A 26,462-nucleotide genomic window follows, 5' to 3' on the forward strand; every position below is an offset into this window, starting at 1 on the left:
GTCAGGGCCGGCCTTCTCACCCTCGCTTAGCGGGGCTTCCAGAACAGGCCCAAGCCCTGCCCTCTGGCTCGCAACTCATACTTACCTGGCAGGGGAGCATCTGTGATCAGCAAGGCAGAGCTCCCAGGGTGAGGCTCATCCATTGAACATCGGATTTGCTGACCCCTGCGATGTCCCCAAATGCGGGATTCTCGACTGCATTATTTCTGGTAGTGGGGGACTGCGTTCGCGCTTTCCCCTGATTTATTGGTGAAAGAAAGAAAGAGTTTAGTGTGCAGAGTCAGGTTGTTTGCACACAGGGCCCAAGCTCGTGCAGCAGAGTTTATTTTGCTGCAGTCAAGAGGGCCAGCCCTGGGCCGTTCAGGGGTCCACAGGCCTGATGGATTGGTGAAATAAAAAAATGTGAAAGTCATGTGTGTCATGTGTAGGTTGGGCCCCTGAATGTTGCTGCGGTCAAGAGGGCCAGCATTCACTGGAGGGGTGAAGTGCACAGGTGCCTAACCCCAGACTTGTGCGCCCCATGATATCAGGTGCCCCGGTAGTTCTTGAAGCCAGCCTGCCCTGCCCGGGCTCTGCTTTCGCGCCCAGGCCCTCCAACCTAAGGAAGGCCCAGCCAGCTCCTGGGGTTTTGGGGGCAGGGGTGAAACTGGCTCCCGGCCGCCGCTGCCGCCCGCCCCGTCCGAGCACCGATCGGGCACGATCGGGCCTTGCCGTGTCCTGGCGGGGGGCACCCCACCCGAGACGCTCTTGTTAAGCGGGGTGACCTGTCGGCTCAGGAGGGCCATGGACCCGCCTGGGGCCGACGGGCCAGTGGGCCCACTGCGCCAGGCCTGCTCGCTTTCCGACTGGGCCTGCTGGCTGGCAGCCAGGTCCGAATTTATGCAAATCTCAGGCCGAGCAGGGCCTGGTGGGAGACATGAACTGTGCCACAATGTGCCTCTTCTGCTGGGCTCTGCCTGCCGGAGCTTCCCCCTGCACGTGGGACAGGCAGCTCCGCAGACGCTCAGGGCTTCCGGGAGGGCTGGGGCTGGGTCAGGGCCGGCCTTCTCACCCTCGCTTAGCGGGGCTTCCAGAACAGGCCCAAGCCCTGCCCTCTGGCTCGCAACTCATACTTACCTGGCAGGGGAGCATCTGTGATCAGCAAGGCAGAGCTCCCAGGGTGAGACTCCTCCATTGCACATCGGATTTGCTGACCCCTGCGATGTCCCCAAATGCGGGATTCTCGACTGCATTATTTCTGGTAGTGGGGGACTGCGTTCGCGCTTTCCCCTGATTTATTGGTGAAAGAAAGAAAGAGTTTAGTGTGCGAGTCAGGTTGTTTGCACACAGGGCCCAAGCTCGTGCAGCAGAGTTTATTTTGCTGCAGTCAAGAGGGCCAGCCCTGGGCCGTTCAGGGGTCCACAGGCCTGATGGATTGGTGAAATAAAAAAATGTGAAAGTCATGTGTGTCATGTGTAGGTTGGGCCCCTGAATGTTGCTGCGGTCAAGAGGGCCAGCATTCACTGGAGGGGTGAAGTGCACAGGTGCCTAACCCCAGACTTGTGCGCCCCATGATATCAGGTGCCCCGGTAGTTCTTGAAGCCAGCCTGCCCTGCCCGGGCTCTGCTTTCGCGCCCAGGCCCTCCAACCTAAGGAAGGCCCAGCCAGCTCCTGGGGTTTTGGTGGCAGGGGTGAGACTGGCTCCCGGCCGCCGCTGCCGCCCGCCCCGTCCGAGCACCGATCGGGCACGATCGGGCCTTGCCTTCACGGCCTTGCCGTGTCCTGGCGGGGGGCACCCCACCCGAGACGCTCTTGTTAAGCGGGGTGACCTGTCGGCTCAGGAGGGCCATGGACCCGCCTGGGGCCGACGGGCCAGTGGGCCCACTGCGCCAGGCCTGCTCGCTTTCCGACTGGGCCTGCTGGCTGGCAGCCAGGTCCGAATTTATGCAAATCTCAGGCCGAGCAGGGCCTGGTGGGAGACATGAACTGTGCCACAATGTGCCTCTTCTGCTGGGCTCTGCCTGCCGGAGCTTCCCCCTGCACGTGGGACAGGCAGCTCCGCAGACGCTCAGGGCTTCCGGGAGGGCTGGGGCTGGGTCAGGGCCGGCCTTCTCACCCTCGCTTAGCGGGGCTTCCAGAACAGGCCCAAGCCCTGCCCTCTGGCTCGCAACTCATACTTACCTGGCAGGGGAGCATCTGTGATCAGCAAGGCAGAGCTCCCAGGGTGAGGCTCATCCATTGCACATCGGATTTGCTGACCCCTGCGATGTCCCCAAATGCGGGATTCTCGACTGCATTATTTCTGGTAGTGGGGGACTGCGTTCGCGCTTTCCCCTGATTTATTGGTGAAAGAAAGAAAGAGTTTAGTGTGCGAGTCAGGTTGTTTGCACACAGGGCCCAAGCTCGTGCAGCAGAGTTTATTTTGCTGCAGTCAAGAGGGCCAGCCCTGGGCCGTTCAGGGGTCCACAGGCCTGATGGATTGGTGAAATAAAAAAATGTGAAAGTCATGTGTGTCATGTGTAGGTTGGGCCCCTGAATGTTGCTGCGGTCAAGAGGGCCAGCATTCACTGGAGGGGTGAAGTGCACAGGTGCCTAACCCCAGACTTGTGCGCCCCATGATATCAGGTGCCCCGGTAGTTCTTGAAGCCAGCCTGCCCTGCCCGGGCTCTGCTTTCGCGCCCAGGCCCTCCAACCTAAGGAAGGCCCAGCCAGCTCCTGGGGTTTTGGGGGCAGGGGTGAAACTGGCTCCCGGCCGCCGCTGCCGCCCGCCCCGTCCGAGCACCGATCGGGCACGATCGGGCCTTGCCGTGTCCTGGCGGGGGGCACCCCACCCGAGACGCTCTTGTTAAGCGGGGTGACCTGTCGGCTCAGGAGGGCCATGGACCCGCCTGGGGCCGACGGGCCAGTGGGCCCACTGCGCCAGGCCTGCTCGCTTTCCGACTGGGCCTGCTGGCTGGCAGCCAGGTCCGAATTTATGCAAATCTCAGGCCGAGCAGGGCCTGGTGGGAGACATGAACTGTGCCACAATGTGCCTCTTCTGCTGGGCTCTGCCTGCCGGAGCTTCCCCCTGCACGTGGGACAGGCAGCTCCGCAGACGCTCAGGGCTTCCGGGAGGGCTGGGGCTGGGTCAGGGCCGGCCTTCTCACCCTCGCTTAGCGGGGCTTCCAGAACAGGCCCAAGCCCTGCCCTCTGGCTCGCAACTCATACTTACCTGGCAGGGGAGCATCTGTGATCAGCAAGGCAGAGCTCCCAGGGTGAGGCTCATCCATTGCACATCGGATTTGCTGACCCCTGCGATGTCCCCAAATGCGGGATTCTCGACTGTATTATTTCTGGTAGTGGGGGACTGCGTTCGCGCTTTCCCCTGATTTATTGGTGAAAGAAAGAAAGAGTTTAGTGTGCGAGTCAGGTTGTTTGCACACAGGGCCCAAGCTCGTGCAGCAGAGTTTATTTTGCTGCAGTCAAGAGGGCCAGCCCTGGGCCGTTCAGGGGTCCACAGGCCTGATGGATTGGTGAAATAAAAAAATGTGAAAGTCATGTGTGTCATGTGTAGGTTGGGCCCCTGAATGTTGCTGCGGTCAAGAGGGCCAGCATTCACTGGAGGGGTGAAGTGCACAGGTGCCTAACCCCAGACTTGTGCGCCCCATGATATCAGGTGCCCCGGTAGTTCTTGAAGCCAGCCTGCCCTGCCCGGGCTCTGCTTTCGCGCCCAGGCCCTCCAACCTAAGGAAGGCCCAGCCAGCTCCTGGGGTTTTGGGGGCAGGGGTGAAACTGGCTCCCGGCCGCCGCTGCCGCCCGCCCCGTCCGAGCACCGATCGGGCACGATCGGGCCTTGCCGTGTCCTGGCGGGGGGCACCCCACCCGAGACGCTCTTGTTAAGCGGGGTGACCTGTCGGCTCAGGAGGGCCATGGACCCGCCTGGGGCCGACGGGCCAGTGGGCCCACTGCGCCAGGCCTGCTCGCTTTCCGACTGGGCCTGCTGGCTGGCAGCCAGGTCCGAATTTATGCAAATCTCAGGCCGAGCAGGGCCTGGTGGGAGACATGAACTGTGCCACAATGTGCCTCTTCTGCTGGGCTCTGCCTGCCGGAGCTTCCCCCTGCACGTGGGACAGGCAGCTCCGCAGACGCTCAGGGCTTCCGGGAGGGCTGGGGCTGGGTCAGGGCCGGCCTTCTCACCCTCGCTTAGCGGGGCTTCCAGAACAGGCCCAAGCCCTGCCCTCTGGCTCGCAACTCATACTTACCTGGCAGGGGAGCATCTGTGATCAGCAAGGCAGAGCTCCCAGGGTGAGGCTCATCCATTGCACATCGGATTTGCTGACCCCTGCGATGTCCCCAAATGCGGGATTCTCGACTGCATTATTTCTGGTAGTGGGGGACTGCGTTCGCGCTTTCCCCTGATTTATTGGTGAAAGAAAGAAAGAGTTTAGTGTGCAGAGTCAGGTTGTTTGCACACAGGGCCCAAGCTCGTGCAGCAGAGTTTATTTTGCTGCAGTCAAGAGGGCCAGCCCTGGGCCGTTCAGGGGTCCACAGGCCTGATGGATTGGTGAAATAAAAAAATGTGAAAGTCATGTGTGTCATGTGTAGGTTGGGCCCCTGAATGTTGCTGCGGTCAAGAGGGCCAGCATTCACTGGAGGGGTGAAGTGCACAGGTGCCTAACCCCAGACTTGTGCGCCCCATGATATCAGGTGCCCCGGTAGTTCTTGAAGCCAGCCTGCCCTGCCCGGGCTCTGCTTTCGCGCCCAGGCCCTCCAACCTAAGGAAGGCCCAGCCAGCTCCTGGGGTTTTGGGGGCAGGGGTGAAACTGGCTCCCGGCCGCCGCTGCCGCCCGCCCCGTCCGAGCACCGATCGGGCACGATCGGGCCTTGCCGTGTCCTGGCGGGGGGCACCCCACCCGAGACGCTCTTGTTAAGCGGGGTGACCTGTCGGCTCAGGAGGGCCATGGACCCGCCTGGGGCCGACGGGCCAGTGGGCCCACTGCGCCAGGCCTGCTCGCTTTCCGACTGGGCCTGCTGGCTGGCAGCCAGGTCCGAATTTATGCAAATCTCAGGCCGAGCAGGGCCTGGTGGGAGACATGAACTGTGCCACAATGTGCCTCTTCTGCTGGGCTCTGCCTGCCGGAGCTTCCCCCTGCACGTGGGACAGGCAGCTCCGCAGACGCTCAGGGCTTCCGGGAGGGCTGGGGCTGGGTCAGGGCCGGCCTTCTCACCCTCGCTTAGCGGGGCTTCCAGAACAGGCCCAAGCCCTGCCCTCTGGCTCGCAACTCATACTTACCTGGCAGGGGAGCATCTGTGATCAGCAAGGCAGAGCTCCCAGGGTGAGACTCCTCCATTGCACATCGGATTTGCTGACCCCTGCGATGTCCCCAAATGCGGGATTCTCGACTGCATTATTTCTGGTAGTGGGGGACTGCGTTCGCGCTTTCCCCTGATTTATTGGTGAAAGAAAGAAAGAGTTTAGTGTGCGAGTCAGGTTGTTTGCACACAGGGCCCAAGCTCGTGCAGCAGAGTTTATTTTGCTGCAGTCAAGAGGGCCAGCCCTGGGCCGTTCAGGGGTCCACAGGCCTGATGGATTGGTGAAATAAAAAAATGTGAAAGTCATGTGTGTCATGTGTAGGTTGGGCCCCTGAATGTTGCTGCGGTCAAGAGGGCCAGCATTCACTGGAGGGGTGAAGTGCACAGGTGCCTAACCCCAGACTTGTGCGCCCCATGATATCAGGTGCCCCGGTAGTTCTTGAAGCCAGCCTGCCCTGCCCGGGCTCTGCTTTCGCGCCCAGGCCCTCCAACCTAAGGAAGGCCCAGCCAGCTCCTGGGGTTTTGGTGGCAGGGGTGAGACTGGCTCCCGGCCGCCGCTGCCGCCCGCCCCGTCCGAGCACCGATCGGGCACGATCGGGCCTTGCCTTCACGGCCTTGCCGTGTCCTGGCGGGGGGCACCCCACCCGAGACGCTCTTGTTAAGCGGGGTGACCTGTCGGCTCAGGAGGGCCATGGACCCGCCTGGGGCCGACGGGCCAGTGGGCCCACTGCGCCAGGCCTGCTCGCTTTCCGACTGGGCCTGCTGGCTGGCAGCCAGGTCCGAATTTATGCAAATCTCAGGCCGAGCAGGGCCTGGTGGGAGACATGAACTGTGCCACAATGTGCCTCTTCTGCTGGGCTCTGCCTGCCGGAGCTTCCCCCTGCACGTGGGACAGGCAGCTCCGCAGACGCTCAGGGCTTCCGGGAGGGCTGGGGCTGGGTCAGGGCCGGCCTTCTCACCCTCGCTTAGCGGGGCTTCCAGAACAGGCCCAAGCCCTGCCCTCTGGCTCGCAACTCATACTTACCTGGCAGGGGAGCATCTGTGATCAGCAAGGCAGAGCTCCCAGGGTGAGGCTCATCCATTGCACATCGGATTTGCTGACCCCTGCGATGTCCCCAAATGCGGGATTCTCGACTGCATTATTTCTGGTAGTGGGGGACTGCGTTCGCGCTTTCCCCTGATTTATTGGTGAAAGAAAGAAAGAGTTTAGTGTGCGAGTCAGGTTGTTTGCACACAGGGCCCAAGCTCGTGCAGCAGAGTTTATTTTGCTGCAGTCAAGAGGGCCAGCCCTGGGCCGTTCAGGGGTCCACAGGCCTGATGGATTGGTGAAATAAAAAAATGTGAAAGTCATGTGTGTCATGTGTAGGTTGGGCCCCTGAATGTTGCTGCGGTCAAGAGGGCCAGCATTCACTGGAGGGGTGAAGTGCACAGGTGCCTAACCCCAGACTTGTGCGCCCCATGATATCAGGTGCCCCGGTAGTTCTTGAAGCCAGCCTGCCCTGCCCGGGCTCTGCTTTCGCGCCCAGGCCCTCCAACCTAAGGAAGGCCCAGCTAGCTCCTGGGGTTTTGGGGGCAGGGGTGAAACTGGCTCCCGGCCGCCGCTGCCGCCCGCCCCGTCCGAGCACCGATCGGGCACGATCGGGCCTTGCCGTGTCCTGGCGGGGGGCACCCCACCCGAGACGCTCTTGTTAAGCGGGGTGACCTGTCGGCTCAGGAGGGCCATGGACCCGCCTGGGGCCGACGGGCCAGTGGGCCCACTGCGCCAGGCCTGCTCGCTTTCCGACTGGGCCTGCTGGCTGGCAGCCAGGTCCGAATTTATGCAAATCTCAGGCCGAGCAGGGCCTGGTGGGAGACATGAACTGTGCCACAATGTGCCTCTTCTGCTGGGCTCTGCCTGCCGGAGCTTCCCCCTGCACGTGGGACAGGCAGCTCCGCAGACGCTCAGGGCTTCCGGGAGGGCTGGGGCTGGGTCAGGGCCGGCCTTCTCACCCTCGCTTAGCGGGGCTTCCAGAACAGGCCCAAGCCCTGCCCTCTGGCTCGCAACTCATACTTACCTGGCAGGGGAGCATCTGTGATCAGCAAGGCAGAGCTCCCAGGGTGAGGCTCATCCATTGCACATCGGATTTGCTGACCTCTGCGATGTCCCCAAATGCGGGATTCTCGACTGTATTATTTCTGGTAGTGGGGGACTGCGTTCGCGCTTTCCCCTGATTTATTGGTGAAAGAAAGAAAGAGTTTAGTGTGCGAGTCAGGTTGTTTGCACACAGGGCCCAAGCTCGTGCAGCAGAGTTTATTTTGCTGCAGTCAAGAGGGCCAGCCCTGGGCCGTTCAGGGGTCCACAGGCCTGATGGATTGGTGAAATAAAAAAATGTGAAAGTCATGTGTGTCATGTGTAGGTTGGGCCCCTGAATGTTGCTGCGGTCAAGAGGGCCAGCATTCACTGGAGGGGTGAAGTGCACAGGTGCCTAACCCCAGACTTGTGCGCCCCATGATATCAGGTGCCCCGGTAGTTCTTGAAGCCAGCCTGCCCTGCCCGGGCTCTGCTTTCGCGCCCAGGCCCTCCAACCTAAGGAAGGCCCAGCCAGCTCCTGGGGTTTTGGGGGCAGGGGTGAAACTGGCTCCCGGCCGCCGCTGCCGCCCGCCCCGTCCGAGCACCGATCGGGCACGATCGGGCCTTGCCGTGTCCTGGCGGGGGGCACCCCACCCGAGACGCTCTTGTTAAGCGGGGTGACCTGTCGGCTCAGGAGGGCCATGGACCCGCCTGGGGCCGACGGGCCAGTGGGCCCACTGCGCCAGGCCTGCTCGCTTTCCGACTGGGCCTGCTGGCTGGCAGCCAGGTCCGAATTTATGCAAATCTCAGGCCGAGCAGGGCCTGGTGGGAGACATGAACTGTGCCACAATGTGCCTCTTCTGCTGGGCTCTGCCTGCCGGAGCTTCCCCCTGCACGTGGGACAGGCAGCTCCGCAGACGCTCAGGGCTTCCGGGAGGGCTGGGGCTGGGTCAGGGCCGGCCTTCTCACCCTCGCTTAGCGGGGCTTCCAGAACAGGCCCAAGCCCTGCCCTCTGGCTCGCAACTCATACTTACCTGGCAGGGGAGCATCTGTGATCAGCAAGGCAGAGCTCCCAGGGTGAGACTCCTCCATTGCACATCGGATTTGCTGACCCCTGCGATGTCCCCAAATGCGGGATTCTCGACTGCATTATTTCTGGTAGTGGGGGACTGCGTTCGCGCTTTCCCCTGATTTATTGGTGAAAGAAAGAAAGAGTTTAGTGTGCGAGTCAGGTTGTTTGCACACAGGGCCCAAGCTCGTGCAGCAGAGTTTATTTTGCTGCAGTCAAGAGGGCCAGCCCTGGGCCGTTCAGGGGTCCACAGGCCTGATGGATTGGTGAAATAAAAAAATGTGAAAGTCATGTGTGTCATGTGTAGGTTGGGCCCCTGAATGTTGCTGCGGTCAAGAGGGCCAGCATTCACTGGAGGGGTGAAGTGCACAGGTGCCTAACCCCAGACTTGTGCGCCCCATGATATCAGGTGCCCCGGTAGTTCTTGAAGCCAGCCTGCCCTGCCCGGGCTCTGCTTTCGCGCCCAGGCCCTCCAACCTAAGGAAGGCCCAGCCAGCTCCTGGGGTTTTGGGGGCAGGGGTGAGACTGGCTCCCGGCCGCCGCTGCCGCCCGCCCCGTCCGAGCACCGATCGGGCACGATCGGGCCTTGCCTTCACGGCCTTGCCGTGTCCTGGCGGGGGGCACCCCACCCGAGACGCTCTTGTTAAGCGGGGTGACCTGTCGGCTCAGGAGGGCCATGGACCCGCCTGGGGCCGACGGGCCAGTGGGCCCACTGCGCCAGGCCTGCTCGCTTTCCGACTGGGCCTGCTGGCTGGCAGCCAGGTCCGAATTTATGCAAATCTCAGGCCGAGCAGGGCCTGGTGGGAGACATGAACTGTGCCACAATGTGCCTCTTCTGCTGGGCTCTGCCTGCCGGAGCTTCCCCCTGCACGTGGGACAGGCAGCTCCGCAGACGCTCAGGGCTTCCGGGAGGGCTGGGGCTGGGTCAGGGCCGGCCTTCTCACCCTCGCTTAGCGGGGCTTCCAGAACAGGCCCAAGCCCTGCCCTCTGGCTCGCAACTCATACTTACCTGGCAGGGGAGCATCTGTGATCAGCAAGGCAGAGCTCCCAGGGTGAGGCTCATCCATTGCACATCGGATTTGCTGACCCCTGCGATGTCCCCAAATGCGGGATTCTCGACTGCATTATTTCTGGTAGTGGGGGACTGCGTTCGCGCTTTCCCCTGATTTATTGGTGAAAGAAAGAAAGAGTTTAGTGTGCAGAGTCAGGTTGTTTGCACACAGGGCCCAAGCTCGTGCAGCAGAGTTTATTTTGCTGCAGTCAAGAGGGCCAGCCCTGGGCCGTTCAGGGGTCCACAGGCCTGATGGATTGGTGAAATAAAAAAATGTGAAAGTCATGTGTGTCATGTGTAGGTTGGGCCCCTGAATGTTGCTGCGGTCAAGAGGGCCAGCATTCACTGGAGGGGTGAAGTGCACAGGTGCCTAACCCCAGACTTGTGCGCCCCATGATATCAGGTGCCCCGGTAGTTCTTGAAGCCAGCCTGCCCTGCCCGGGCTCTGCTTTCGCGCCCAGGCCCTCCAACCTAAGGAAGGCCCAGCCAGCTCCTGGGGTTTTGGGGGCAGGGGTGAAACTGGCTCCCGGCCGCCGCTGCCGCCCGCCCCGTCCGAGCACCGATCGGGCACGATCGGGCCTTGCCGTGTCCTGGCGGGGGGCACCCCACCCGAGACGCTCTTGTTAAGCGGGGTGACCTGTCGGCTCAGGAGGGCCATGGACCCGCCTGGGGCCGACGGGCCAGTGGGCCCACTGCGCCAGGCCTGCTCGCTTTCCGACTGGGCCTGCTGGCTGGCAGCCAGGTCCGAATTTATGCAAATCTCAGGCCGAGCAGGGCCTGGTGGGAGACATGAACTGTGCCACAATGTGCCTCTTCTGCTGGGCTCTGCCTGCCGGAGCTTCCCCCTGCACGTGGTACAGGCAGCTCCGCAGACGCTCAGGGCTTCCGGGAGGGCTGGGGCTGGGTCAGGGCCGGCCTTCTCACCCTCGCTTAGCGGGGCTTCCAGAACAGGCCCAAGCCCTGCCCTCTGGCTCGCAACTCATACTTACCTGGCAGGGGAGCATCTGTGATCAGCAAGGCAGAGCTCCCAGGGTGAGACTCCTCCATTGCACATCGGATTTGCTGACCCCTGCGATGTCCCCAAATGCGGGATTCTCGACTGCATTATTTCTGGTAGTGGGGGACTGCGTTCGCGCTTTCCCCTGATTTATTGGTGAAAGAAAGAAAGAGTTTAGTGTGCGAGTCAGGTTGTTTGCACACAGGGCCCAAGCTCGTGCAGCAGAGTTTATTTTGCTGCAGTCAAGAGGGCCAGCCCTGGGCCGTTCAGGGGTCCACAGGCCTGATGGATTGGTGAAATAAAAAAATGTGAAAGTCATGTGTGTCATGTGTAGGTTGGGCCCCTGAATGTTGCTGCGGTCAAGAGGGCCAGCATTCACTGGAGGGGTGAAGTGCACAGGTGCCTAACCCCAGACTTGTGCGCCCCATGATATCAGGTGCCCCGGTAGTTCTTGAAGCCAGCCTGCCCTGCCCGGGCTCTGCTTTCGCGCCCAGGCCCTCCAACCTAAGGAAGGCCCAGCCAGCTCCTGGGGTTTTGGGGGCAGGGGTGAGACTGGCTCCCGGCCGCCGCTGCCGCCCGCCCCGTCCGAGCACCGATCGGGCACGATCGGGCCTTGCCTTCACGGCCTTGCCGTGTCCTGGCGGGGGGCACCCCACCCGAGACGCTCTTGTTAAGCGGGGTGACCTGTCGGCTCAGGAGGGCCATGGACCCGCCTGGGGCCGACGGGCCAGTGGGCCCACTGCGCCAGGCCTGCTCGCTTTCCGACTGGGCCTGCTGGCTGGCAGCCAGGTCCGAATTTATGCAAATCTCAGGCCGAGCAGGGCCTGGTGGGAGACATGAACTGTGCCACAATGTGCCTCTTCTGCTGGGCTCTGCCTGCCGGAGCTTCCCCCTGCACGTGGGACAGGCAGCTCCGCAGACGCTCAGGGCTTCCGGGAGGGCTGGGGCTGGGTCAGGGCCGGCCTTCTCACCCTCGCTTAGCGGGGCTTCCAGAACAGGCCCAAGCCCTGCCCTCTGGCTCGCAACTCATACTTACCTGGCAGGGGAGCATCTGTGATCAGCAAGGCAGAGCTCCCAGGGTGAGGCTCATCCATTGCACATCGGATTTGCTGACCCCTGCGATGTCCCCAAATGCGGGATTCTCGACTGCATTATTTCTGGTAGTGGGGGACTGCGTTCGCGCTTTCCCCTGATTTATTGGTGAAAGAAAGAAAGAGTTTAGTGTGCAGAGTCAGGTTGTTTGCACACAGGGCCCAAGCTCGTGCAGCAGAGTTTATTTTGCTGCAGTCAAGAGGGCCAGCCCTGGGCCGTTCAGGGGTCCACAGGCCTGATGGATTGGTGAAATAAAAAAATGTGAAAGTCATGTGTGTCATGTGTAGGTTGGGCCCCTGAATGTTGCTGCGGTCAAGAGGGCCAGCATTCACTGGAGGGGTGAAGTGCACAGGTGCCTAACCCCAGACTTGTGCGCCCCATGATATCAGGTGCCCCGGTAGTTCTTGAAGCCAGCCTGCCCTGCCCGGGCTCTGCTTTCGCGCCCAGGCCCTCCAACCTAAGGAAGGCCCAGCCAGCTCCTGGGGTTTTGGGGGCAGGGGTGAAACTGGCTCCCGGCCGCCGCTGCCGCCCGCCCCGTCCGAGCACCGATCGGGCACGATCGGGCCTTGCCGTGTCCTGGCGGGGGGCACCCCACCCGAGACGCTCTTGTTAAGCGGGGTGACCTGTCGGCTCAGGAGGGCCATGGACCCGCCTGGGGCCGACGGGCCAGTGGGCCCACTGCGCCAGGCCTGCTCGCTTTCCGACTGGGCCTGCTGGCTGGCAGCCAGGTCCGAATTTATGCAAATCTCAGGCCGAGCAGGGCCTGGTGGGAGACATGAACTGTGCCACAATGTGCCTCTTCTGCTGGGCTCTGCCTGCCGGAGCTTCCCCCTGCACGTGGTACAGGCAGCTCCGCAGACGCTCAGGGCTTCCGGGAGGGCTGGGGCTGGGTCAGGGCCGGCCTTCTCACCCTCGCTTAGCGGGGCTTCCAGAACAGGCCCAAGCCCTGCCCTCTGGCTCGCAACTCATACTTACCTGGCAGGGGAGCATCTGTGATCAGCAAGGCAGAGCTCCCAGGGTGAGACTCCTCCATTGCACATCGGATTTGCTGACCCCTGCGATGTCCCCAAATGCGGGATTCTCGACTGCATTATTTCTGGTAGTGGGGGACTGCGTTCGCGCTTTCCCCTGATTTATTGGTGAAAGAAAGAAAGAGTTTAGTGTGCGAGTCAGGTTGTTTGCACACAGGGCCCAAGCTCGTGCAGCAGAGTTTATTTTGCTGCAGTCAAGAGGGCCAGCCCTGGGCCGTTCAGGGGTCCACAGGCCTGATGGATTGGTGAAATAAAAAAATGTGAAAGTCATGTGTGTCATGTGTAGGTTGGGCCCCTGAATGTTGCTGCGGTCAAGAGGGCCAGCATTCACTGGAGGGGTGAAGTGCACAGGTGCCTAACCCCAGACTTGTGCGCCCCATGATATCAGGTGCCCCGGTAGTTCTTGAAGCCAGCCTGCCCTGCCCGGGCTCTGCTTTCGCGCCCAGGCCCTCCAACCTAAGGAAGGCCCAGCCAGCTCCTGGGGTTTTGGTGGCAGGGGTGAGACTGGCTCCCGGCCGCCGCTGCCGCCCGCCCCGTCCGAGCACCGATCGGGCACGATCGGGCCTTGCCTTCACGGCCTTGCCGTGTCCTGGCGGGGGGCACCCCACCCGAGACGCTCTTGTTAAGCGGGGTGACCTGTCGGCTCAGGAGGGCCATGGACCCGCCTGGGGCCGACGGGCCAGTGGGCCCACTGCGCCAGGCCTGCTCGCTTTCCGACTGGGCCTGCTGGCTGGCAGCCAGGTCCGAATTTATGCAAATCTCAGGCCGAGCAGGGCCTGGTGGGAGACATGAACTGTGCCACAATGTGCCTCTTCTGCTGGGCTCTGCCTGCCGGAGCTTCCCCCTGCACGTGGGACAGGCAGCTCCGCAGACGCTCAGGGCTTCCGGGAGGGCTGGGGCTGGGTCAGGGCCGGCCTTCTCACCCTCGCTTAGCGGGGCTTCCAGAACAGGCCCAAGCCCTGCCCTCTGGCTCGCAACTCATACTTACCTGGCAGGGGAGCATCTGTGATCAGCAAGGCAGAGCTCCCAGGGTGAGGCTCATCCATTGCACATCGGATTTGCTGACCCCTGCGATGTCCCCAAATGCGGGATTCTCGACTGCATTATTTCTGGTAGTGGGGGACTGCGTTCGCGCTTTCCCCTGATTTATTGGTGAAAGAAAGAAAGAGTTTAGTGTGCGAGTCAGGTTGTTTGCACACAGGGCCCAAGCTCGTGCAGCAGAGTTTATTTTGCTGCAGTCAAGAGGGCCAGCCCTGGGCCGTTCAGGGGTCCACAGGCCTGATGGATTGGTGAAATAAAAAAATGTGAAAGTCATGTGTGTCATGTGTAGGTTGGGCCCCTGAATGTTGCTGCGGTCAAGAGGGCCAGCATTCACTGGAGGGGTGAAGTGCACAGGTGCCTAACCCCAGACTTGTGCGCCCCATGATATCAGGTGCCCCGGTAGTTCTTGAAGCCAGCCTGCCCTGCCCGGGCTCTGCTTTCGCGCCCAGGCCCTCCAACCTAAGGAAGGCCCAGCCAGCTCCTGGGGTTTTGGGGGCAGGGGTGAAACTGGCTCCCGGCCGCCGCTGCCGCCCGCCCCGTCCGAGCACCGATCGGGCACGATCGGGCCTTGCCGTGTCCTGGCGGGGGGCACCCCACCCGAGACGCTCTTGTTAAGCGGGGTGACCTGTCGGCTCAGGAGGGCCATGGACCCGCCTGGGGCCGACGGGCCAGTGGGCCCACTGCGCCAGGCCTGCTCGCTTTCCGACTGGGCCTGCTGGCTGGCAGCCAGGTCCGAATTTATGCAAATCTCAGGCCGAGCAGGGCCTGGTGGGAGACATGAACTGTGCCACAATGTGCCTCTTCTGCTGGGCTCTGCCTGCCGGAGCTTCCCCCTGCACGTGGGACAGGCAGCTCCGCAGACGCTCAGGGCTTCCGGGAGGGCTGGGGCTGGGTCAGGGCCGGCCTTCTCACCCTCGCTTAGCGGGGCTTCCAGAACAGGCCCAAGCCCTGCCCTCTGGCTCGCAACTCATACTTACCTGGCAGGGGAGCATCTGTGATCAGCAAGGCAGAGCTCCCAGGGTGAGGCTCATCCATTGCACATCGGATTTGCTGACCCCTGCGATGTCCCCAAATGCGGGATTCTCGACTGTATTATTTCTGGTAGTGGGGGACTGCGTTCGCGCTTTCCCCTGATTTATTGGTGAAAGAAAGAAAGAGTTTAGTGTGCGAGTCAGGTTGTTTGCACACAGGGCCCAAGCTCGTGCAGCAGAGTTTATTTTGCTGCAGTCAAGAGGGCCAGCCCTGGGCCGTTCAGGGGTCCACAGGCCTGATGGATTGGTGAAATAAAAAAATGTGAAAGTCATGTGTGTCATGTGTAGGTTGGGCCCCTGAATGTTGCTGCGGTCAAGAGGGCCAGCATTCACTGGAGGGGTGAAGTGCACAGGTGCCTAACCCCAGACTTGTGCGCCCCATGATATCAGGTGCCCCGGTAGTTCTTGAAGCCAGCCTGCCCTGCCCGGGCTCTGCTTTCGCGCCCAGGCCCTCCAACCTAAGGAAGGCCCAGCCAGCTCCTGGGGTTTTGGGGGCAGGGGTGAAACTGGCTCCCGGCCGCCGCTGCCGCCCGCCCCGTCCGAGCACCGATCGGGCACGATCGGGCCTTGCCGTGTCCTGGCGGGGGGCACCCCACCCGAGACGCTCTTGTTAAGCGGGGTGACCTGTCGGCTCAGGAGGGCCATGGACCCGCCTGGGGCCGACGGGCCAGTGGGCCCACTGCGCCAGGCCTGCTCGCTTTCCGACTGGGCCTGCTGGCTGGCAGCCAGGTCCGAATTTATGCAAATCTCAGGCCGAGCAGGGCCTGGTGGGAGACATGAACTGTGCCACAATGTGCCTCTTCTGCTGGGCTCTGCCTGCCGGAGCTTCCCCCTGCACGTGGGACAGGCAGCTCCGCAGACGCTCAGGGCTTCCGGGAGGGCTGGGGCTGGGTCAGGGCCGGCCTTCTCACCCTCGCTTAGCGGGGCTTCCAGAACAGGCCCAAGCCCTGCCCTCTGGCTCGCAACTCATACTTACCTGGCAGGGGAGCATCTGTGATCAGCAAGGCAGAGCTCCCAGGGTGAGACTCCTCCATTGCACATCGGATTTGCTGACCCCTGCGATGTCCCCAAATGCGGGATTCTCGACTGCATTATTTCTGGTAGTGGGGGACTGCGTTCGCGCTTTCCCCTGATTTATTGGTGAAAGAAAGAAAGAGTTTAGTGTGCGAGTCAGGTTGTTTGCACACAGGGCCCAAGCTCGTGCAGCAGAGTTTATTTTGCTGCAGTCAAGAGGGCCAGCCCTGGGCCGTTCAGGGGTCCACAGGCCTGATGGATTGGTGAAATAAAAAAATGTGAAAGTCATGTGTGTCATGTGTAGGTTGGGCCCCTGAATGTTGCTGCGGTCAAGAGGGCCAGCATTCACTGGAGGGGTGAAGTGCACAGGTGCCTAACCCCAGACTTGTGCGCCCCATGATATCAGGTGCCCCGGTAGTTCTTGAAGCCAGCCTGCCCTGCCCGGGCTCTGCTTTCGCGCCCAGGCCCTCCAACCTAAGGAAGGCCCAGCCAGCTCCTGGGGTTTTGGTGGCAGGGGTGAGACTGGCTCCCGGCCGCCGCTGCCGCCCGCCCCGTCCGAGCACCGATCGGGCACGATCGGGCCTTGCCTTCACGGCCTTGCCGTGTCCTGGCGGGGGGCACCCCACCCGAGACGCTCTTGTTAAGCGGGGTGACCTGTCGGCTCAGGAGGGCCATGGACCCGCCTGGGGCCGACGGGCCAGTGGGCCCACTGCGCCAGGCCTGCTCGCTTTCCGACTGGGCCTGCTGGCTGGCAGCCAGGTCCGAATTTATGCAAATCTCAGGCCGAGCAGGGCCTGGTGGGAGACATGAACTGTGCCACAATGTGCCTCTTCTGCTGGGCTCTGCCTGCCGGAGCTTCCCCCTGCACGTGGGACAGGCAGCTCCGCAGACGCTCAGGGCTTCCGGGAGGGCTGGGGCTGGGTCAGGGCCGGCCTTCTCACCCTCGCTTAGCGGGGCTTCCAGAACAGGCCCAAGCCCTGCCCTCTGGCTCGCAACTCATACTTACCTGGCAGGGGAGCATCTGTGATCAGCAAGGCAGAGCTCCCAGGGTGAGGCTCATCCATTGCACATCGGATTTGCTGACCCCTGCGATGTCCCCAAATGCGGGATTCTCGACTGCATTATTTCTGGTAGTGGGGGACTGCGTTCGCGCTTTCCCCTGATTTATTGGTGAAAGAAAGAAAGAGTTTAGTGTGCGAGTCAGGTTGTTTGCACACAGGGCCCAAGCTCGTGCAGCAGAGTTTATTTTGCTGCAGTCAAGAGGGCCAGCCCTGGGCCGTTCAGGGGTCCACAGGCCTGATGGATTGGTGAAATAAAAAAATGTGAAAGTCATGTGTGTCATGTGTAGGTTGGGCCCCTGAATGTTGCTGCGGTCAAGAGGGCCAGCATTCACTGGAGGGGTGAAGTGCACAGGTGCCTAACCCCAGACTTGTGCGCCCCATGATATCAGGTGCCCCGGTAGTTCTTGAAGCCAGCCTGCCCTGCCCGGGCTCTGCTTTCGCGCCCAGGCCCTCCAACCTAAGGAAGGCCCAGCCAGCTCCTGGGGTTTTGGGGGCAGGGGTGAAACTGGCTCCCGGCCGCCGCTGCCGCCCGCCCCGTCCGAGCACCGATCGGGCACGATCGGGCCTTGCCGTGTCCTGGCGGGGGGCACCCCACCCGAGACGCTCTTGTTAAGCGGGGTGACCTGTCGGCTCAGGAGGGCCATGGACCCGCCTGGGGCCGACGGGCCAGTGGGCCCACTGCGCCAGGCCTGCTCGCTTTCCGACTGGGCCTGCTGGCTGGCAGCCAGGTCCGAATTTATGCAAATCTCAGGCCGAGCAGGGCCTGGTGGGAGACATGAACTGTGCCACAATGTGCCTCTTCTGCTGGGCTCTGCCTGCCGGAGCTTCCCCCTGCACGTGGGACAGGCAGCTCCGCAGACGCTCAGGGCTTCCGGGAGGGCTGGGGCTGGGTCAGGGCCGGCCTTCTCACCCTCGCTTAGCGGGGCTTCCAGAACAGGCCCAAGCCCTGCCCTCTGGCTCGCAACTCATACTTACCTGGCAGGGGAGCATCTGTGATCAGCAAGGCAGAGCTCCCAGGGTGAGGCTCATCCATTGCACATCGGATTTGCTGACCTCTGCGATGTCCCCAAATGCGGGATTCTCGACTGTATTATTTCTGGTAGTGGGGGACTGCGTTCGCGCTTTCCCCTGATTTATTGGTGAAAGAAAGAAAGAGTTTAGTGTGCGAGTCAGGTTGTTTGCACACAGGGCCCAAGCTCGTGCAGCAGAGTTTATTTTGCTGCAGTCAAGAGGGCCAGCCCTGGGCCGTTCAGGGGTCCACAGGCCTGATGGATTGGTGAAATAAAAAAATGTGAAAGTCATGTGTGTCATGTGTAGGTTGGGCCCCTGAATGTTGCTGCGGTCAAGAGGGCCAGCATTCACTGGAGGGGTGAAGTGCACAGGTGCCTAACCCCAGACTTGTGCGCCCCATGATATCAGGTGCCCCGGTAGTTCTTGAAGCCAGCCTGCCCTGCCCGGGCTCTGCTTTCGCGCCCAGGCCCTCCAACCTAAGGAAGGCCCAGCCAGCTCCTGGGGTTTTGGGGGCAGGGGTGAAACTGGCTCCCGGCCGCCGCTGCCGCCCGCCCCGTCCGAGCACCGATCGGGCACGATCGGGCCTTGCCGTGTCCTGGCGGGGGGCACCCCACCCGAGACGCTCTTGTTAAGCGGGGTGACCTGTCGGCTCAGGAGGGCCATGGACCCGCCTGGGGCCGACGGGCCAGTGGGCCCACTGCGCCAGGCCTGCTCGCTTTCCGACTGGGCCTGCTGGCTGGCAGCCAGGTCCGAATTTATGCAAATCTCAGGCCGAGCAGGGCCTGGTGGGAGACATGAACTGTGCCACAATGTGCCTCTTCTGCTGGGCTCTGCCTGCCGGAGCTTCCCCCTGCACGTGGGACAGGCAGCTCCGCAGACGCTCAGGGCTTCCGGGAGGGCTGGGGCTGGGTCAGGGCCGGCCTTCTCACCCTCGCTTAGCGGGGCTTCCAGAACAGGCCCAAGCCCTGCCCTCTGGCTCGCAACTCATACTTACCTGGCAGGGGAGCATCTGTGATCAGCAAGGCAGAGCTCCCAGGGTGAGACTCCTCCATTGCACATCGGATTTGCTGACCCCTGCGATGTCCCCAAATGCGGGATTCTCGACTGCATTATTTCTGGTAGTGGGGGACTGCGTTCGCGCTTTCCCCTGATTTATTGGTGAAAGAAAGAAAGAGTTTAGTGTGCGAGTCAGGTTGTTTGCACACAGGGCCCAAGCTCGTGCAGCAGAGTTTATTTTGCTGCAGTCAAGAGGGCCAGCCCTGGGCCGTTCAGGGGTCCACAGGCCTGATGGATTGGTGAAATAAAAAAATGTGAAAGTCATGTGTGTCATGTGTAGGTTGGGCCCCTGAATGTTGCTGCGGTCAAGAGGGCCAGCATTCACTGGAGGGGTGAAGTGCACAGGTGCCTAACCCCAGACTTGTGCGCCCCATGATATCAGGTGCCCCGGTAGTTCTTGAAGCCAGCCTGCCCTGCCCGGGCTCTGCTTTCGCGCCCAGGCCCTCCAACCTAAGGAAGGCCCAGCCAGCTCCTGGGGTTTTGGGGGCAGGGGTGAGACTGGCTCCCGGCCGCCGCTGCCGCCCGCCCCGTCCGAGCACCGATCGGGCACGATCGGGCCTTGCCTTCACGGCCTTGCCGTGTCCTGGCGGGGGGCACCCCACCCGAGACGCTCTTGTTAAGCGGGGTGACCTGTCGGCTCAGGAGGGCCATGGACCCGCCTGGGGCCGACGGGCCAGTGGGCCCACTGCGCCAGGCCTGCTCGCTTTCCGACTGGGCCTGCTGGCTGGCAGCCAGGTCCGAATTTATGCAAATCTCAGGCCGAGCAGGGCCTGGTGGGAGACATGAACTGTGCCACAATGTGCCTCTTCTGCTGGGCTCTGCCTGCCGGAGCTTCCCCCTGCACGTGGGACAGGCAGCTCCGCAGACGCTCAGGGCTTCCGGGAGGGCTGGGGCTGGGTCAGGGCCGGCCTTCTCACCCTCGCTTAGCGGGGCTTCCAGAACAGGCCCAAGCCCTGCCCTCTGGCTCGCAACTCATACTTACCTGGCAGGGGAGCATCTGTGATCAGCAAGGCAGAGCTCCCAGGGTGAGGCTCATCCATTGCACATCGGATTTGCTGACCCCTGCGATGTCCCCAAATGCGGGATTCTCGACTGCATTATTTCTGGTAGTGGGGGACTGCGTTCGCGCTTTCCCCTGATTTATTGGTGAAAGAAAGAAAGAGTTTAGTGTGCAGAGTCAGGTTGTTTGCACACAGGGCCCAAGCTCGTGCAGCAGAGTTTATTTTGCTGCAGTCAAGAGGGCCAGCCCTGGGCCGTTCAGGGGTCCACAGGCCTGATGGATTGGTGAAATAAAAAAATGTGAAAGTCATGTGTGTCATGTGTAGGTTGGGCCCCTGAATGTTGCTGCGGTCAAGAGGGCCAGCATTCACTGGAGGGGTGAAGTGCACAGGTGCCTAACCCCAGACTTGTGCGCCCCATGATATCAGGTGCCCCGGTAGTTCTTGAAGCCAGCCTGCCCTGCCCGGGCTCTGCTTTCGCGCCCAGGCCCTCCAACCTAAGGAAGGCCCAGCCAGCTCCTGGGGTTTTGGGGGCAGGGGTGAAACTGGCTCCCGGCCGCCGCTGCCGCCCGCCCCGTCCGAGCACCGATCGGGCACGATCGGGCCTTGCCGTGTCCTGGCGGGGGGCACCCCACCCGAGACGCTCTTGTTAAGCGGGGTGACCTGTCGGCTCAGGAGGGCCATGGACCCGCCTGGGGCCGACGGGCCAGTGGGCCCACTGCGCCAGGCCTGCTCGCTTTCCGACTGGGCCTGCTGGCTGGCAGCCAGGTCCGAATTTATGCAAATCTCAGGCCGAGCAGGGCCTGGTGGGAGACATGAACTGTGCCACAATGTGCCTCTTCTGCTGGGCTCTGCCTGCCGGAGCTTCCCCCTGCACGTGGGACAGGCAGCTCCGCAGACGCTCAGGGCTTCCGGGAGGGCTGGGGCTGGGTCAGGGCCGGCCTTCTCACCCTCGCTTAGCGGGGCTTCCAGAACAGGCCCAAGCCCTGCCCTCTGGCTCGCAACTCATACTTACCTGGCAGGGGAGCATCTGTGATCAGCAAGGCAGAGCTCCCAGGGTGAGGCTCATCCATTGCACATCGGATTTGCTGACCCCTGCGATGTCCCCAAATGCGGGATTCTCGACTGCATTATTTCTGGTAGTGGGGGACTGCGTTCGCGCTTTCCCCTGATTTATTGGTGAAAGAAAGAAAGAGTTTAGTGTGCAGAGTCAGGTTGTTTGCACACAGGGCCCAAGCTCGTGCAGCAGAGTTTATTTTGCTGCAGTCAAGAGGGCCAGCCCTGGGCCGTTCAGGGGTCCACAGGCCTGATGGATTGGTGAAATAAAAAAATGTGAAAGTCATGTGTGTCATGTGTAGGTTGGGCCCCTGAATGTTGCTGCGGTCAAGAGGGCCAGCATTCACTGGAGGGGTGAAGTGCACAGGTGCCTAACCCCAGACTTGTGCGCCCCATGATATCAGGTGCCCCGGTAGTTCTTGAAGCCAGCCTGCCCTGCCCGGGCTCTGCTTTCGCGCCCAGGCCCTCCAACCTAAGGAAGGCCCAGCCAGCTCCTGGGGTTTTGGGGGCAGGGGTGAAACTGGCTCCCGGCCGCCGCTGCCGCCCGCCCCGTCCGAGCACCGATCGGGCACGATCGGGCCTTGCCGTGTCCTGGCGGGGGGCACCCCACCCGAGACGCTCTTGTTAAGCGGGGTGACCTGTCGGCTCAGGAGGGCCATGGACCCGCCTGGGGCCGACGGGCCAGTGGGCCCACTGCGCCAGGCCTGCTCGCTTTCCGACTGGGCCTGCTGGCTGGCAGCCAGGTCCGAATTTATGCAAATCTCAGGCCGAGCAGGGCCTGGTGGGAGACATGAACTGTGCCACAATGTGCCTCTTCTGCTGGGCTCTGCCTGCCGGAGCTTCCCCCTGCACGTGGGACAGGCAGCTCCGCAGACGCTCAGGGCTTCCGGGAGGGCTGGGGCTGGGTCAGGGCCGGCCTTCTCACCCTCGCTTAGCGGGGCTTCCAGAACAGGCCCAAGCCCTGCCCTCTGGCTCGCAACTCATACTTACCTGGCAGGGGAGCATCTGTGATCAGCAAGGCAGAGCTCCCAGGGTGAGACTCCTCCATTGCACATCGGATTTGCTGACCCCTGCGATGTCCCCAAATGCGGGATTCTCGACTGCATTATTTCTGGTAGTGGGGGACTGCGTTCGCGCTTTCCCCTGATTTATTGGTGAAAGAAAGAAAGAGTTTAGTGTGCGAGTCAGGTTGTTTGCACACAGGGCCCAAGCTCGTGCAGCAGAGTTTATTTTGCTGCAGTCAAGAGGGCCAGCCCTGGGCCGTTCAGGGGTCCACAGGCCTGATGGATTGGTGAAATAAAAAAATGTGAAAGTCATGTGTGTCATGTGTAGGTTGGGCCCCTGAATGTTGCTGCGGTCAAGAGGGCCAGCATTCACTGGAGGGGTGAAGTGCACAGGTGCCTAACCCCAGACTTGTGCGCCCCATGATATCAGGTGCCCCGGTAGTTCTTGAAGCCAGCCTGCCCTGCCCGGGCTCTGCTTTCGCGCCCAGGCCCTCCAACCTAAGGAAGGCCCAGCCAGCTCCTGGGGTTTTGGTGGCAGGGGTGAGACTGGCTCCCGGCCGCCGCTGCCGCCCGCCCCGTCCGAGCACCGATCGGGCACGATCGGGCCTTGCCTTCACGGCCTTGCCGTGTCCTGGCGGGGGGCACCCCACCCGAGACGCTCTTGTTAAGCGGGGTGACCTGTCGGCTCAGGAGGGCCATGGACCCGCCTGGGGCCGACGGGCCAGTGGGCCCACTGCGCCAGGCCTGCTCGCTTTCCGACTGGGCCTGCTGGCTGGCAGCCAGGTCCGAATTTATGCAAATCTCAGGCCGAGCAGGGCCTGGTGGGAGACATGAACTGTGCCACAATGTGCCTCTTCTGCTGGGCTCTGCCTGCCGGAGCTTCCCCCTGCACGTGGGACAGGCAGCTCCGCAGACGCTCAGGGCTTCCGGGAGGGCTGGGGCTGGGTCAGGGCCGGCCTTCTCACCCTCGCTTAGCGGGGCTTCCAGAACAGGCCCAAGCCCTGCCCTCTGGCTCGCAACTCATACTTACCTGGCAGGGGAGCATCTGTGATCAGCAAGGCAGAGCTCCCAGGGTGAGGCTCATCCATTGCACATCGGATTTGCTGACCCCTGCGATGTCCCCAAATGCGGGATTCTCGACTGCATTATTTCTGGTAGTGGGGGACTGCGTTCGCGCTTTCCCCTGATTTATTGGTGAAAGAAAGAAAGAGTTTAGTGTGCGAGTCAGGTTGTTTGCACACAGGGCCCAAGCTCGTGCAGCAGAGTTTATTTTGCTGCAGTCAAGAGGGCCAGCCCTGGGCCGTTCAGGGGTCCACAGGCCTGATGGATTGGTGAAATAAAAAAATGTGAAAGTCATGTGTGTCATGTGTAGGTTGGGCCCCTGAATGTTGCTGCGGTCAAGAGGGCCAGCATTCACTGGAGGGGTGAAGTGCACAGGTGCCTAACCCCAGACTTGTGCGCCCCATGATATCAGGTGCCCCGGTAGTTCTTGAAGCCAGCCTGCCCTGCCCGGGCTCTGCTTTCGCGCCCAGGCCCTCCAACCTAAGGAAGGCCCAGCCAGCTCCTGGGGTTTTGGGGGCAGGGGTGAAACTGGCTCCCGGCCGCCGCTGCCGCCCGCCCCGTCCGAGCACCGATCGGGCACGATCGGGCCTTGCCGTGTCCTGGCGGGGGGCACCCCACCCGAGACGCTCTTGTTAAGCGGGGTGACCTGTCGGCTCAGGAGGGCCATGGACCCGCCTGGGGCCGACGGGCCAGTGGGCCCACTGCGCCAGGCCTGCTCGCTTTCCGACTGGGCCTGCTGGCTGGCAGCCAGGTCCGAATTTATGCAAATCTCAGGCCGAGCAGGGCCTGGTGGGAGACATGAACTGTGCCACAATGTGCCTCTTCTGCTGGGCTCTGCCTGCCGGAGCTTCCCCCTGCACGTGGGACAGGCAGCTCCGCAGACGCTCAGGGCTTCCGGGAGGGCTGGGGCTGGGTCAGGGCCGGCCTTCTCACCCTCGCTTAGCGGGGCTTCCAGAACAGGCCCAAGCCCTGCCCTCTGGCTCGCAACTCATACTTACCTGGCAGGGGAGCATCTGTGATCAGCAAGGCAGAGCTCCCAGGGTGAGGCTCATCCATTGCACATCGGATTTGCTGACCTCTGCGATGTCCCCAAATGCGGGATTCTCGACTGTATTATTTCTGGTAGTGGGGGACTGCGTTCGCGCTTTCCCCTGATTTATTGGTGAAAGAAAGAAAGAGTTTAGTGTGCGAGTCAGGTTGTTTGCACACAGGGCCCAAGCTCGTGCAGCAGAGTTTATTTTGCTGCAGTCAAGAGGGCCAGCCCTGGGCCGTTCAGGGGTCCACAGGCCTGATGGATTGGTGAAATAAAAAAATGTGAAAGTCATGTGTGTCATGTGTAGGTTGGGCCCCTGAATGTTGCTGCGGTCAAGAGGGCCAGCATTCACTGGAGGGGTGAAGTGCACAGGTGCCTAACCCCAGACTTGTGCGCCCCATGATATCAGGTGCCCCGGTAGTTCTTGAAGCCAGCCTGCCCTGCCCGGGCTCTGCTTTCGCGCCCAGGCCCTCCAACCTAAGGAAGGCCCAGCCAGCTCCTGGGGTTTTGGGGGCAGGGGTGAAACTGGCTCCCGGCCGCCGCTGCCGCCCGCCCCGTCCGAGCACCGATCGGGCACGATCGGGCCTTGCCGTGTCCTGGCGGGGGGCACCCCACCCGAGACGCTCTTGTTAAGCGGGGTGACCTGTCGGCTCAGGAGGGCCATGGACCCGCCTGGGGCCGACGGGCCAGTGGGCCCACTGCGCCAGGCCTGCTCGCTTTCCGACTGGGCCTGCTGGCTGGCAGCCAGGTCCGAATTTATGCAAATCTCAGGCCGAGCAGGGCCTGGTGGGAGACATGAACTGTGCCACAATGTGCCTCTTCTGCTGGGCTCTGCCTGCCGGAGCTTCCCCCTGCACGTGGGACAGGCAGCTCCGCAGACGCTCAGGGCTTCCGGGAGGGCTGGGGCTGGGTCAGGGCCGGCCTTCTCACCCTCGCTTAGCGGGGCTTCCAGAACAGGCCCAAGCCCTGCCCTCTGGCTCGCAACTCATACTTACCTGGCAGGGGAGCATCTGTGATCAGCAAGGCAGAGCTCCCAGGGTGAGACTCCTCCATTGCACATCGGATTTGCTGACCCCTGCGATGTCCCCAAATGCGGGATTCTCGACTGCATTATTTCTGGTAGTGGGGGACTGCGTTCGCGCTTTCCCCTGATTTATTGGTGAAAGAAAGAAAGAGTTTAGTGTGCGAGTCAGGTTGTTTGCACACAGGGCCCAAGCTCGTGCAGCAGAGTTTATTTTGCTGCAGTCAAGAGGGCCAGCCCTGGGCCGTTCAGGGGTCCACAGGCCTGATGGATTGGTGAAATAAAAAAATGTGAAAGTCATGTGTGTCATGTGTAGGTTGGGCCCCTGAATGTTGCTGCGGTCAAGAGGGCCAGCATTCACTGGAGGGGTGAAGTGCACAGGTGCCTAACCCCAGACTTGTGCGCCCCATGATATCAGGTGCCCCGGTAGTTCTTGAAGCCAGCCTGCCCTGCCCGGGCTCTGCTTTCGCGCCCAGGCCCTCCAACCTAAGGAAGGCCCAGCCAGCTCCTGGGGTTTTGGGGGCAGGGGTGAGACTGGCTCCCGGCCGCCGCTGCCGCCCGCCCCGTCCGAGCACCGATCGGGCACGATCGGGCCTTGCCTTCACGGCCTTGCCGTGTCCTGGCGGGGGGCACCCCACCCGAGACGCTCTTGTTAAGCGGGGTGACCTGTCGGCTCAGGAGGGCCATGGACCCGCCTGGGGCCGACGGGCCAGTGGGCCCACTGCGCCAGGCCTGCTCGCTTTCCGACTGGGCCTGCTGGCTGGCAGCCAGGTCCGAATTTATGCAAATCTCAGGCCGAGCAGGGCCTGGTGGGAGACATGAACTGTGCCACAATGTGCCTCTTCTGCTGGGCTCTGCCTGCCGGAGCTTCCCCCTGCACGTGGGACAGGCAGCTCCGCAGACGCTCAGGGCTTCCGGGAGGGCTGGGGCTGGGTCAGGGCCGGCCTTCTCACCCTCGCTTAGCGGGGCTTCCAGAACAGGCCCAAGCCCTGCCCTCTGGCTCGCAACTCATACTTACCTGGCAGGGGAGCATCTGTGATCAGCAAGGCAGAGCTCCCAGGGTGAGGCTCATCCATTGCACATCGGATTTGCTGACCCCTGCGATGTCCCCAAATGCGGGATTCTCGACTGCATTATTTCTGGTAGTGGGGGACTGCGTTCGCGCTTTCCCCTGATTTATTGGTGAAAGAAAGAAAGAGTTTAGTGTGCAGAGTCAGGTTGTTTGCACACAGGGCCCAAGCTCGTGCAGCAGAGTTTATTTTGCTGCAGTCAAGAGGGCCAGCCCTGGGCCGTTCAGGGGTCCACAGGCCTGATGGATTGGTGAAATAAAAAAATGTGAAAGTCATGTGTGTCATGTGTAGGTTGGGCCCCTGAATGTTGCTGCGGTCAAGAGGGCCAGCATTCACTGGAGGGGTGAAGTGCACAGGTGCCTAACCCCAGACTTGTGCGCCCCATGATATCAGGTGCCCCGGTAGTTCTTGAAGCCAGCCTGCCCTGCCCGGGCTCTGCTTTC

The 26,462-nt window shown here is 62.0% G+C and overlaps 26 non-coding genes across 26 annotated transcripts; all 26 read left to right on the top strand.

The window, feature by feature from the left end:
* Positions 1-77: 77 nt before the first annotated feature.
* Positions 78-241, top strand: LOC138558415 (U1 spliceosomal RNA). Its single transcript, XR_011298565.1, has one exon. It is a non-coding gene; the product is annotated as a U1 spliceosomal RNA (small nuclear RNA).
* Positions 242-1,108: 867 nt separating this feature from the next.
* On the top strand, positions 1,109-1,272 carry LOC138558538 (U1 spliceosomal RNA). The gene has a single exon (XR_011298683.1). It is a non-coding gene; the product is annotated as a U1 spliceosomal RNA (small nuclear RNA).
* An 880-nt stretch (positions 1,273-2,152) lies between these two features.
* On the top strand, positions 2,153-2,316 carry LOC138558160 (U1 spliceosomal RNA). The gene has a single exon (XR_011298314.1). It is a non-coding gene; the product is annotated as a U1 spliceosomal RNA (small nuclear RNA).
* An 866-nt stretch (positions 2,317-3,182) lies between these two features.
* LOC138558344 (U1 spliceosomal RNA) lies at positions 3,183-3,346 on the top strand. The gene has a single exon (XR_011298496.1). It is a non-coding gene; the product is annotated as a U1 spliceosomal RNA (small nuclear RNA).
* Positions 3,347-4,212: 866 nt separating this feature from the next.
* On the top strand, positions 4,213-4,376 carry LOC138558162 (U1 spliceosomal RNA). The gene has a single exon (XR_011298316.1). It is a non-coding gene; the product is annotated as a U1 spliceosomal RNA (small nuclear RNA).
* An 867-nt stretch (positions 4,377-5,243) lies between these two features.
* LOC138558539 (U1 spliceosomal RNA) lies at positions 5,244-5,407 on the top strand. The gene has a single exon (XR_011298684.1). It is a non-coding gene; the product is annotated as a U1 spliceosomal RNA (small nuclear RNA).
* Positions 5,408-6,287: 880 nt separating this feature from the next.
* Positions 6,288-6,451, top strand: LOC138558163 (U1 spliceosomal RNA). The gene has a single exon (XR_011298317.1). It is a non-coding gene; the product is annotated as a U1 spliceosomal RNA (small nuclear RNA).
* An 866-nt stretch (positions 6,452-7,317) lies between these two features.
* Positions 7,318-7,481, top strand: LOC138558425 (U1 spliceosomal RNA). The gene has a single exon (XR_011298574.1). It is a non-coding gene; the product is annotated as a U1 spliceosomal RNA (small nuclear RNA).
* Positions 7,482-8,347: 866 nt separating this feature from the next.
* Positions 8,348-8,511, top strand: LOC138558540 (U1 spliceosomal RNA). Its single transcript, XR_011298685.1, has one exon. It is a non-coding gene; the product is annotated as a U1 spliceosomal RNA (small nuclear RNA).
* An 880-nt stretch (positions 8,512-9,391) lies between these two features.
* Positions 9,392-9,555, top strand: LOC138558164 (U1 spliceosomal RNA). Its single transcript, XR_011298318.1, has one exon. It is a non-coding gene; the product is annotated as a U1 spliceosomal RNA (small nuclear RNA).
* An 867-nt stretch (positions 9,556-10,422) lies between these two features.
* Positions 10,423-10,586, top strand: LOC138558541 (U1 spliceosomal RNA). The gene has a single exon (XR_011298686.1). It is a non-coding gene; the product is annotated as a U1 spliceosomal RNA (small nuclear RNA).
* Positions 10,587-11,466: 880 nt separating this feature from the next.
* Positions 11,467-11,630, top strand: LOC138558165 (U1 spliceosomal RNA). Its single transcript, XR_011298319.1, has one exon. It is a non-coding gene; the product is annotated as a U1 spliceosomal RNA (small nuclear RNA).
* An 867-nt stretch (positions 11,631-12,497) lies between these two features.
* LOC138558542 (U1 spliceosomal RNA) lies at positions 12,498-12,661 on the top strand. Its single transcript, XR_011298687.1, has one exon. It is a non-coding gene; the product is annotated as a U1 spliceosomal RNA (small nuclear RNA).
* An 880-nt stretch (positions 12,662-13,541) lies between these two features.
* LOC138558166 (U1 spliceosomal RNA) lies at positions 13,542-13,705 on the top strand. Its single transcript, XR_011298320.1, has one exon. It is a non-coding gene; the product is annotated as a U1 spliceosomal RNA (small nuclear RNA).
* Positions 13,706-14,571: 866 nt separating this feature from the next.
* On the top strand, positions 14,572-14,735 carry LOC138558345 (U1 spliceosomal RNA). The gene has a single exon (XR_011298497.1). It is a non-coding gene; the product is annotated as a U1 spliceosomal RNA (small nuclear RNA).
* An 866-nt stretch (positions 14,736-15,601) lies between these two features.
* LOC138558543 (U1 spliceosomal RNA) lies at positions 15,602-15,765 on the top strand. Its single transcript, XR_011298688.1, has one exon. It is a non-coding gene; the product is annotated as a U1 spliceosomal RNA (small nuclear RNA).
* Positions 15,766-16,645: 880 nt separating this feature from the next.
* Positions 16,646-16,809, top strand: LOC138558168 (U1 spliceosomal RNA). Its single transcript, XR_011298322.1, has one exon. It is a non-coding gene; the product is annotated as a U1 spliceosomal RNA (small nuclear RNA).
* Positions 16,810-17,675: 866 nt separating this feature from the next.
* LOC138558426 (U1 spliceosomal RNA) lies at positions 17,676-17,839 on the top strand. Its single transcript, XR_011298575.1, has one exon. It is a non-coding gene; the product is annotated as a U1 spliceosomal RNA (small nuclear RNA).
* An 866-nt stretch (positions 17,840-18,705) lies between these two features.
* On the top strand, positions 18,706-18,869 carry LOC138558544 (U1 spliceosomal RNA). The gene has a single exon (XR_011298689.1). It is a non-coding gene; the product is annotated as a U1 spliceosomal RNA (small nuclear RNA).
* An 880-nt stretch (positions 18,870-19,749) lies between these two features.
* On the top strand, positions 19,750-19,913 carry LOC138558169 (U1 spliceosomal RNA). Its single transcript, XR_011298323.1, has one exon. It is a non-coding gene; the product is annotated as a U1 spliceosomal RNA (small nuclear RNA).
* An 867-nt stretch (positions 19,914-20,780) lies between these two features.
* Positions 20,781-20,944, top strand: LOC138558170 (U1 spliceosomal RNA). Its single transcript, XR_011298324.1, has one exon. It is a non-coding gene; the product is annotated as a U1 spliceosomal RNA (small nuclear RNA).
* An 867-nt stretch (positions 20,945-21,811) lies between these two features.
* Positions 21,812-21,975, top strand: LOC138558545 (U1 spliceosomal RNA). The gene has a single exon (XR_011298690.1). It is a non-coding gene; the product is annotated as a U1 spliceosomal RNA (small nuclear RNA).
* An 880-nt stretch (positions 21,976-22,855) lies between these two features.
* LOC138558171 (U1 spliceosomal RNA) lies at positions 22,856-23,019 on the top strand. The gene has a single exon (XR_011298325.1). It is a non-coding gene; the product is annotated as a U1 spliceosomal RNA (small nuclear RNA).
* Positions 23,020-23,885: 866 nt separating this feature from the next.
* On the top strand, positions 23,886-24,049 carry LOC138558427 (U1 spliceosomal RNA). Its single transcript, XR_011298576.1, has one exon. It is a non-coding gene; the product is annotated as a U1 spliceosomal RNA (small nuclear RNA).
* Positions 24,050-24,915: 866 nt separating this feature from the next.
* LOC138558546 (U1 spliceosomal RNA) lies at positions 24,916-25,079 on the top strand. Its single transcript, XR_011298691.1, has one exon. It is a non-coding gene; the product is annotated as a U1 spliceosomal RNA (small nuclear RNA).
* An 880-nt stretch (positions 25,080-25,959) lies between these two features.
* Positions 25,960-26,123, top strand: LOC138558172 (U1 spliceosomal RNA). The gene has a single exon (XR_011298326.1). It is a non-coding gene; the product is annotated as a U1 spliceosomal RNA (small nuclear RNA).
* Positions 26,124-26,462: the final 339 nt, after the last annotated feature.

The sequence above is a fragment of the Ambystoma mexicanum genome, unplaced genomic scaffold (assembly GCF_040938575.1).
Source record: "Ambystoma mexicanum isolate Mex_15411 unplaced genomic scaffold, UKY_AmexF1_1 Mex_scaf34, whole genome shotgun sequence".
Classification (NCBI taxonomy): Eukaryota; Metazoa; Chordata; class Amphibia; order Caudata; family Ambystomatidae; genus Ambystoma; species Ambystoma mexicanum.